This window comes from Lycium barbarum, chromosome 8 (assembly GCF_019175385.1).
Source record: "Lycium barbarum isolate Lr01 chromosome 8, ASM1917538v2, whole genome shotgun sequence".
NCBI lineage: Eukaryota > Viridiplantae > Streptophyta > Magnoliopsida > Solanales > Solanaceae > Lycium > Lycium barbarum.
In genome coordinates this window covers 70,717,636-70,729,781 of record NC_083344.1, presented here as the reverse complement: position 1 = coordinate 70,729,781, position 12,146 = coordinate 70,717,636, and positions in this window count along the sequence as shown.

The window sequence follows — 12,146 nt, the reverse complement described above, 5'->3', positions numbered from 1 at the left end:
ATATATATATATATATATATAATGTACCCGGCCCTAGTGGGACTCGATGTGAAGCGTACCCGGCCTTTTCAGGAATCAGTGTGTATATCATCATCATCATAATATCATCCTCCCCGCACCTGGGGTTTCCCACATACGGAAAACATCATTATATCATAACGTACCCAGCCCTAATGGGACTTGGTGTGATTACCAACCGATCAGTGGTTGCACATCCACGTGTCGTACCTGACCGACTATAGTGTGGCTCAATGGAGTAAAATAGTACATACATATATATAAATGCATGAGGGGTCAAAGAAGTGACATTGGGCCTTTCGGAGTGACGTAAGGTCGTTATACCTCCAAATATATTATGGGACACATATCGAGGACAAGGAATGACTCAAATGATAATACTCAAAATAATATCATAAGGATCTTTCATGAAGTATACGTACGGTTTAAAAGGATTCAATGAATGACTTAGCTGGGGACGATTACTTAATTTCATAAAATATAGGAAATTCCGTAAAAATAGAGATTTTTGAAAAAAAAATGCATCTTTCATAAAATATATGTACTTCTCATAAAATACGTATTTTTTGTGAAATATATATATATATATCGTAAAATGTAGGAAATCTGGAATAGACTCGAATGGACTGATAATGCACGCTAGGGGTACTATTGATTCGTGCAAAAAAAAAAAACGATAGTGAAAACCTTACATACGTTATTCTCTAACTTGTTGCCTGAAGGGATTTCCTATCCCGAGCTTGTCCTTCCCTCCACACCTATACGAGGACATGCAAATCCTGGGTTAGTCCTCCTCGACTTTGCATGCAAATATTTTTGTGCTAATTTTCCCAATTATCCGAAGTTACAGAAATTCGAGCAGCATTTCCCCTGCTTATACTCTGTTTCCATGATAATCATGACAACAAAACCAACACCAACAACCCATTTAGTTTAATTCAACACCCAACGTATCCAACCAACAATACCCATATAGATTATACTCCCCTTTTCCTCAATTTAACCAAATACACTAAAATTTAATGAATACGATTCGAATCAACAAAACCCATGATAATGAAGATAGGATCTTACCTTCATAAGCTTGCATGGCTCCTTGGTAACTCAAAACTCTAGATTCTGCCATCCTCTTCTGTAATCCAATCAACAATTACGACACTATAGCGATGATGCGAAGTTGCTACGAGTTTCCGGAGCCTTGATCACAAAGCTTCTTCACAATTTCTTGTGTTTAAGGATAAGGAATGTGGGAGAGATATTTCTAGGTTGTTCTAGTATTTAAGGATGTGTGAAAATAGGTGAAAAATGAAGTTGGAGGGCTATGTATATAGCTCCAAGTCGGGTTTGGGCCGAGTGGGCCAATTTAGTGGGCTTTTAAGTGGTTTCTAGAATTTTCGCGTAGGTTCGCGGGCTTCTGGCAGTCCGTTTTAAAATGCCCATAACTCCCTACTCCGATGGCGTATCGACGAACGGTTTGTTGCATTGGAAACTAGACTCGATGAACTTTAATTTGGATAGCTTATTCACTCCATACCCTCTAATATGATACGAGATATACCTAACTCGAATTGGACCAAAAAACCTATCTGAAATTTGGCCAGTTTTTCTCAAAGCTTTGACAACTTACTTTCTCCAGCCCGCTTGACCCCGGAACCTTTACCTTCTCTTATTACTTCTCTCTTGGCCTTCTAAGTGTTCCATGGCCTCTCCGGGCTCACGTTCATTTAGTAACGGTACTAACGATATGAAATTCATCCAAGGTGTAACACCCGTTTGTCATGACTTATATCCCGCATATGCTCATGACGTTAACCCTTCATATGGTCCTTCTCCGAAAATAAGCCATAAGTACGGAACGTCCTTAGCTCCTGGGAGGGCGAGGTGTAACATTCTTCACCCTTAAGAACATTGGTCCTCGAATGTTCAATGACTATGAGGGGAAAACTGATTAAGCTAATTCCTTTGAGTTTCCTCTGGCCATTCGGGACCTAAAAGCATCTGCATTACTCAACCGAATTGGTATATGAGCTAGTGTTCTCAACAAAATATCGCCTTGCAATTGCCATACAGCCACTCCTTGAGGAACCTAAATATGACCCAAATTTCACTTCTGCCTTAACTTACCATGTCCATTCTTTCTCGCCCGTTGAAGGTAGTAGTCAGCCCTATGCAATTCTTTTAATCCTGCCAGAAGCCCCAATTTGTAAGCTGTTTGATTGACCTCCTGAAGTGTCTCCTAAGTATTGGTGGATCCCAGATTGATTTTTTTCTTCTTACCGAACCCCAAATCATTTATCTTATACAACCCTTACAAGGGTACTTTATTGTCAACACGAAATTTTTGATTTCACCACATCGCCTGTCTAAATCGAACTCTCAACAATTTAAACTATCCTTGATTGATGTCGGCTCAGCGTTATTTATGAATTATAACCTCAAAGAAAGATATTCTCCCCAAACTTATTTAGTAAGCTCGAAACGGTTATCCGCGTAAAGAGCACCAAAAGTTGAAATGTTCAGTGCAAGGTATTACATTCCCTCCCCCATTCGAAGCATTTGGCCTTGAACGAGGGGGGGGGGGGTTCATTAATAGATACCAAGGTATAGCTTCATATGCGCATGACTTATTCATATACGGCTATCCGTGGAACCTGCTCCTGTATTGGTGGTTACCCTGTCTTATCCTTGAGGTTCATACTCACTTTTGCTTATAGCTCAGCTCTTGCTTCCCACTACTGAACTAGTATCCTAATACTACTTTTATCCTTACTTTTTTCTATGGTCACAAATGACTCTTCTCCTTAGGCGCCGGGAAGTTCCAGGTACCTTATTTTCTCCTTGTTGCATTCTTAGTGTGAGAGGTCGGAAAATGTCGTCATTTGTTTGCATCGTCCTTGGTTCTTAGATACTGTGGATATAATCCATTGTAAGCTTTTGGAGATGACTACATTTGTCACGACCCAAACCGATGAGTCATGACGAGTGTCTGACCTCTACTAATAAGGCACCCTCGTACTCGTACCTGGATCTCACTGAACAATATGGTGGCCCATATCTGACTCATAAATGAACTATACTGACTTTGTAAGAACAATATCATGGACTCTGTATCTAGAACTCACAACCACCTGTGTATATAAATACTGAGAAGAACAGTGCAAGCCGACTAGGCCGCTACATACTATGTACACAAAAAAATAGGAGCCGACAAGACTACATCACATGGCAACTACATACAATTGTCTACAGACCTCTAATGGAGTAATAAACTGTAGAAAAGTGGGACACAACACCATCATACCCATATATACATGTAAAAAATAGCATAACAAAAATGGACTGTAGCTCCGGACCAAGTGGAGTGCACTGACTACCGGTGAGTGGAAGTCCAACTGAGTTGAACCGCCTGTCTGTCCACCTGAACCTGCGAGCATGAACGCATCCCCTTGAGAAGCAGGGGAGTCTGTACGGATAATGTATCGAGTACGAAAGGCATAAGAACAACAAGTACATAATAATCATGAAAGATATCTGAAACAGCAAAGCTAATCTCAATGTCTGAAAGTGCCTCGGCGGCGTAGGATATGAATGCTCTCTTTAAAAATCATATATTTATATAATATAACTATTAGTGCTGAGGAACGTACAACCCGATCCATAATGTTTGTGCTGTGGAACGTATAGCCCGATCCATCTATCATATCATCCCGCATCCGGGGTAATCTCATAATCTGCCCACTGCAATGGTGTGCACATCTACGTGCCTGCCCGGCTGACTATAGCGCGGAGCGGTGTAGAAAATAGCTGTGTATGTATATATATATATATATATATATATATATATATATATATATATATATATATATATATATATATATATATATATATATATATATATATATATACAGGCATGAAAGACTCAAAAAAGTTTACTCTGGACTTTTCTGGGCAACACAAGATCTCTGGAAGCCATTGATATAAAACATAGGAATCAAGGATACGATGAATCCTATACCATCTAGGAGTAGAGTCTTTGGAACTCGTTCGCTTGCTTCTTTTGTTCATATGATAAGGATCATGCCAAAAGAATAGAAGGGACAGCCTTAACATACCTTGAAGCGTATCTAATCGTCCAACTTCTACTTCTCGAACTCGTAAGTCTACAATCAAGATAACATATGCCACAATTAGACCACTTACATCACTTACTAACAAATTCAAGTACGAAAGGAACTTAACGAATTTCGGACAGCATCTCCTTTGTAAACTTAACAATCCCTCAATTTCCAAATCAACCCAAACATCAACAACAACATCAAAAACAACAATATAAATGCCTACATATAAAAATATAATCAAATCCATTCCAAATCATCTCCCAAAATAGCCCCTAGTCTCAACTTTACCATTAATCAACTTACCGTTTTCATGACAATCTTTCCTTTACTTTAAATCACTAAAACCCTTGGCAATCAACTCAATAATAAAGATAAGAATCATATAAATACCTTAAAGGAACTAGAACTTCCAAAAATCAAACTTTAACTCCAACTCCCAAGTTCAATAACTTCAATGAAACCCTAGGAACAACTTTCCCTTCACTAGCTCGGGTTCACGGGGCTCGGATTTTGTGAAAACTTCTCTAATATGATGAGGACCATTGGGAGAGATATTATAGGGTTTGTACCTGATTTGGAGAGTGATAAATGAGGAATAAAATGTGAGGGCCACATATATATAAGTAGAACAAAAGGGTTCCAGCGATGCGGGTTGATGAGAGGGTCGACGGCTCGTCGACGTGTCGATGACTGTCCGCTTGTTCCGTCGTTCTGCAGCCTGAAAGTTCACGGCATGCCAATGGCGGGGAATGACACCTCGTCGACATGTCGACGGCCCATCCCTTTTCCCGTCAAAGTGGATTGGTTTCTGCAGATTCCCTGAGTCGTTCCAACTCGCATCGATTCGATTCGTTTAACTTCTAATCCTATCGTATTGTAAGGAACATATACTTATACTTCGGTATACGCGAGGTAAGGTACTTAATGTCTCAAAAACCTGGTACAAATATCCGTACAAGGGGTATAAATCACTAGGGAGCCAAGGACCTTCTTACGACGAAAACAAGAGGCATAGCATTCTCTCTCCCCCCCCCCCCCCCCCCCCTTAGAAACATTCGTCCTCGAATGTTCATACACATCATGGGTTATAAAAAATTCGACAGAGTCTCCTCTGTAAATATACCAATCCAACATGTACACAACAACCCAAAATAATGCCACACAGGGCTACATGCTAAAATATACCATGTTATGGCCTCACACGACCAATCACAAGGGTACACACAGCAATAACAACTATAGCCACACGCGACCAAAATAAAATAGCCATAAGCATCACATACCTGAAGTCTGACCCTCCTCGGAAGATGAGAATAGGTGTGGATATCTTGTATTCATATCATTCTCTGCTTCCCATGTCATTTCTTCAACATTATTATTTTCCAGAGCACTTTAACGCAAGCCACATCCTTAGTACGCAATGGGCGAACTTGTCTATCTAATATTGCCACTAGGATCTGCTCGTATGATAATTGCTCGGTCACCTGAACATCATCTACCAGTACAACTCTCGAGGGATCTCCTATACACTTACCGAGCATGGACACATAAAATACTGGATGCACAAACTCTAGATCAGAAGGTAGTTCTAACTCATATGCTACCTTACCCACTGCACGAATGATTCTATATGGCCCAATATATCAAGGGCTTAACTTACCCTTCTTGCCAAATCTCATCACTCCTTTCATAGGCGAGATCTTCAGGAAGACCCAATCGCCTACCTCAAATTCTAGCTTACGTCACCGATTATCTGCATAGGATTTCTGTCAACTTTGTGCCGCTAGTAACCTTTATTGAATCACTTTCACTTTGTCAAGCGATTGTTGTATTAAATATAGGCCTACTAATTGATTCTCTCTAACACCAAACCATCCTATAGGTAATCTACATCTCTGCCCATATAAAGCCTCATAAGGAGCTATCTGAATATTGGAATGGTAACTGTTATTATATACAAACTCAATAAGAGGCAAATGATCATCCCAGCTACCTCAAAAGTCAATCACACGCTCTCAACATATCCTCAATTGTCTGTATAGTACACTTAGCTTGTCCATCTTTTCGCGAATAAAATACATTACTAAGACTCACCTGAGTCCCCAATCTGTTCTGAAAACATCTCCAGAAGTTAGCTGTGAACTGCACCTCTCTATTTGAAATAATGGTTGTAGGAACACCATGAAGTCGTACAATCTCTCTAAGATAGCGCTTCATATAATCTTCAACTGAATAAGTAGTTTTGACAGGCAGAAAGTGAGCTGACTTTGTAAGCCTGTCAACTATGACCCATATTGAATCATACTTCCGCTGAGTACGGGGTAAACTTGAAATGAAATCCATATTGATTACTTCCCATTTCCATGTCGGAATCTCAATAGCCTGTAATAAACCTCCGGGCTTCTGGTGCTCTATCTTAACTTGCTGACAATTTTGACACTGAGCAACAAATTTCGCTATGTCCTTCTTCATATACTTTCTTGATATCATGATACATTTTTGTTGTGCCCGGATGGATAGTATAGCGAGAACAATGGGCTTCGCCCATAACTTGCCGACAAATCCCTGCAACATTGGGAACGTATAATCTACCTCGATACCTGAGTACTCCATCCCCTGTAATTACAAAAGGAGTCTTTTCTTTCTGAGGTGTTGTGTCTCGATAATGAACTATAATAGGGTCCTCGTACTGACGCTTTTTTATCTCAGCTACCAAAGATGACATCGCTGTGTCCTGAACAATAACTCTCGTATCACCTGGTTATCCACTCTAATACCTTCATCTCAGATGATGTGACCAAGAAAAGCCACAGAGTTCATGTTACACCTCGGAAAATTTTCCGTTGATGCACAGTGAATATACCAATGAAGAGCACGAGTATACAGTATTTCAATAAGTAAGGAATCACATTTGATGACCCTAGTTAAGATTTCAAAGGGCATTCGAGATAGGGGAAGAAAGTTTGCCAAGAGAAGGCAAGGCATACGATAGGTATTGAAAAGAAAGTACGAGTAGCGAGTTAATGATGATTTAACGATGCTTTGGAGAAGAGTTATAACGTCCCTTAGATTGTTAATGAGGTGATAGACAAGTGCTAAGAAGGTTCCATAAGGATTGTTGATCAAACGAGTCGACGAAAACGAACTTCGGGAAACTAGGGATTATACGGCCAAACATACTGGCCGTATAAAACATACGGACCGTATGCTTCATCGTATAATCAGCCCAGAAGAGCACCCCTCTCTAGACGAAATCTACGGCCATACATACGGTCAGTATAATTTATACACCGTATGTTGGTCCGTAGAAACTGGTCGGGACAGATTTGGTGTATTAATAAGGGACCAAGTTTCATTTTATTTCATTTCTCTTTCACACCCCTTCTCTCTAAAACATCTCTCTACACTTCTCCCACAAGAATTCAAGAGATATTAGTGATCAGCAACATCAAACTAAGTGAATCAAGTGTAAGAAAACCATTAAAGTTCATCCAAGGCAAGGAATCCAAGTGAAGGTGAAACTAGGGTTTTGCTCAAGCGAGGTGTTTTCACCCAAGGTTCATCCCTACACCATCTAAGGTAATATTTATGGTATTTCCATGTTTTTTAAGGTATTTAAAAGTTGAAACACTTGGATTTTAGAAGGATATAGAAAAATGGGTCATGAATGTGGGAATAGTATCATTGTGAATAATAGCTTGAATTGAGTCATGATTCTTGATGTGTTGTGATATGGTTATGTTATAAATGATGTTAAGAACATGGGATAGGCATTGTATTTGAATGAACGTAGTTGTGTGTTATGACCATTGATATGGATGATTGGAAGTAAATTGAGCAATATAGATAATGTGGATGAATAAAGACTATTGTTATCATATTGTGAATGTATTATTGACGTTTGGGAGTTGATTTACGATATGGAGGAATGTTGTATAAATAAAGGAGATGCTGTCCAATTTTCTCTATCTTTAGTCATGTATGCTAGTTATCGGTTTTCTAATGATAGTATAACTCTAATGAAGGTTGAAATGTGAGCATTGAAGGAAAACGTGCAAGTGATAAAATAGTTGAACGGAAAGGTATGTAAGGCTAACCCTTCTTTCATAAGGCATGGTTCTTTGGCCAAATATCTATTCTTCTATGAGCCTATGATACTCTCCAAATGATTATATCTTCAAAAAGCTACAAAGCTTATAATTCTTGATATGTATTACGATTGTACTACATTCCTCATATGACGAATAATCCTATAAGGATAGCTGTAATGAACGACGATAATGATGACGACGATAATGGTAATGATGATAATGATGACGACGATAATGGTAATGATGATAATGATGACGACGATAATAGTGATAACGATAATGATGATGATGATAGTAGTGATAATGCTAAAGATGCCTATGAGCTTATATGTATGTGTGCCCATATATGGCTATTATGACACCCCGAGCTTATATGGCCGGGTAGAATATATAGATGTATATATATATGACGATGCGCGCGCACCACTGCAGTTGGGTACGGATAACACTGAGCCTTGGTAGGGCCCGATATGTGTAACACTGAGCCTTGGTTGGCCACGTATGTATAATAACAGAGCCTAACCATGGTCGGGTACATGAAACACCGAACCTTCGTGGTCAGGTATGCTATGTAAATGATATGTATATGATATGGATATGTATATGATATAGATCTGAGTATGAATGCGAACATGATACGAATACGAATAAGAATATGTCTATGAATACGATTATGGATACGAAATGTAAATGAGTACGGATATGAATATGAATACGGATATGGATGTATGTACACAATCACGCATTAGAAATGGGAAATCCCTATGAAAGGAAAGTAAGTGCTTATGACGATGATACTACTATCTTCTATATTATGTCATCTCTTATGTTGCTTATTATGCGTCTATAATGATATTGATCATGCTTTACATACTCAGTACATTCTTCGTACTGACGTCCTTTTGTTTGTGGACGCTGCGTCATGCCCGCAGGTGGTTAGGGAGACAGGCTTGATCCATAGTTATATTTCTCAAGGACTACATAATGGAGTTCTACTTCATTTGGAGCTATAGCTTTTGGTACTTATTCTTTTGTGTACATATTTATGGGCATAGCGAGGTCCTGTCCCGCCTATATGATGTGCTGTGGCGCCAGTGTCGGAGTGGCGACCACGTTCCTGAGCCTTATGCATGATTTTATTTGCATTATTTATGTTTTTAAAAACAGGTTTGATATACTGATTTTGTAACCGCTTTCCATACTCCCTATTTCAGTTCTGATTTGGATTACTGTACTTCATGCTTTACATACTCAGTACATATTTCGTACTGACCCCCTTTCTTCGGGGGCTGCGTTTCATGCCCGCAGGTACAGACGTTTGTTCTGGTGATCCGCCAGTGTAGGATACATTCTGCTACTTTGGAGTGCTCCTTTGACTCGGAGCCCATACTTTTGGTAAAGACCTTTCATTGTATATGTCTCTGTATATATATGTATGACTATCTGGGGTACGGCGGGGCCCTATCCCGTCATATGTTTCTGTTATGTTTTGTAGAGGCCTGTAGTCATATATGTGGGTCATGGATCATGTTTATTCGTTTCTGTTTATGATCTGTGCCTTAAGCGGTCCCGGTTGCTATTATGGCCAAAACGGCCCATATGTTTGTATATGTTTGTATATCTGGGCGATGTGTATTCCGCCATCCTACCGGATTTGATATGATATTTTTGTACGGGCAGCCGCTTAAGATGACATTTGTTCTTAGTATCTGTTTGAAATAACGTATGTTAAGTCTGAATAAATCTTTGATATGTCGATCTGGTACGTAAGTCAGTTTGGGTGTCCAAATAGGGCACCAGTCGCGGCCCACGGGGCTGGGTCGTGACAACACGCGACCAAAAGCATGAAAAAATAAGCATACATACCTCATATCGTTGGCGTTTCATCTTGAATCTCCTCTGGGGGTTGGAATAAATGCGGGTACTTGGACTTCATCTTCTCTTCTGCCTCCCTAGTCATTTCTTCCCGATTGTTGTTTCGCCATAAGACTTTGACTGAAGCTATCTCTTTCTTTCGGAGTCTTCGTACTTGCCTGTCGAAAATAGCGATAGGCACCTCTTCATAGGTTAGCTTTTCTGTTACTTGCACATCATCTATTGGGACAATCTTTGTGGGATCCCCAATACACTTGCAGAGCATCGAAACGTGGAAGACTGGATGGACTGATTCAAGCTCCGAAGGCAAATCCAGTTCATAGGATACATGACCCACCTTACGGATAATTCTATAGGGTCCGATATATCTAGGACTTAACTTTCCTCTCTTGCCAAATCTCATCACCCCTTTCATGGGTGATACTTTCAAAAATACCCAATCATTAACCTGGAATTCCAAGTCTCGTCGGCGATTGTCCGCATAAGACTTTTGGCGACTTTGGGCTGTCAGCAACCGATCTCAGATCACCTTAACTTTTTCCACCGCTTGTTGAATTAATTCAGGGCCTACTAGTTATGCTTCCCCTATTTCGAACCATCCGATTGGGGATCTACATTTCCTTCCATATAAGGTTTCATATGGGGCCATTTGAATGTTGGAATGATAACTATTATTGTATGCAAATTCGATTAGCGGCAAATGATCGTCCCAACTTCCACTGAAATCTAGCACACATGCTCGTAGCATATCTTCCAAGGACTGAATAGTACGCTCGGCTTGTCCATCGGTCTGCGGATGAAATGTCGTGCTGAGCTTCACTCGAGTGCCTAGACCTTCTTGGAAGGACTTCCAGAACTTGGCTGTGAACTGTGCTCCTCTATTTGTGATAATGGATAATGGTATACCATGAAGGCGCACAATTTCCTTGAGATACAACCACGCATAGTCTTCTGCTGAGTACGTGGTTCTAACTGGAAGAAAATGGGCTGCTTTTGTGAGTCCACAATCACCCATATGGAATCATACTTGCCGCGGGAACGAGGTAATCCCACAATAAAATCCATGTTATCACTTCCCACTTCCAAGTAGGGATTTCTATTGCTTACAATAAGCCTCCTGGCTTTTGATGTTCAACTTTTACTTATTGGCAATTTGGACACTGTGCTACAAATTCGGCTATGTCTCTCTTCATGCCATCCCACCAATACATCATCTTGAGATCATGATACATTTTAGTTGCACCTGGATGAATAGAATACCGAGAACAATGTGCTTCTTCAAGAATTCGTTGGCGCAATTCTGCTACATTCGGCACACATAATCTGCCTCGGTACCTCAGAATTCCGTCCGTAGAAACTTCAAATGGAGACTTTTCTTTTCCATGAGAGGTGTCTCGGTAACAACGCAATTGAGGATCTTCATATTGCCGTTCTTTCACTTCTATATCCAAAGATGAAGTTGTGGGGTCATTGATGCCAATCCCTGCATTACCTGAATCAATCACACGCACTCCAAGATTAGCTAATTGGCGAAGCTCATGAACCATCTCTTTCTTTTCCGGAGGGACTTCAACTAAATTGCCCACTGATCGGCGGCTAAGCGCATCGGCTACTATATTCACTTTTCCGGGGTGGTACAAAATGTTCACATCATAATCCTTCAATAATTCTAACCACCGCCTCTGTCGCAGGTTCAACTCCTTCTGCTTGAAAATGTACTGAAGGCTTTTGTGATCTGTATAGATATCAACATGCACACCATACAAATAATGCCTCCATATTTTTAAGGCATGAATAACTGCAGCCAATTCGAGATCATGAGTCGGATAATTCTTTTCATGTTTCTGTAATTGTCTCGAAGTATATGCAATAACTTTCCCATGCTGCATCAATACGCATCCTAGTCCAACACCGGAAGCATCACAATATACCACGTAGCCATCTGACCCCTCGGGAAGTGTTAAGACTGGAGCTGAGGTCAATCTGCCTTTCAACTCTTGGAAGTTGCGCTCACAAGCATCATTCCACTGAAATTTGGCTGACT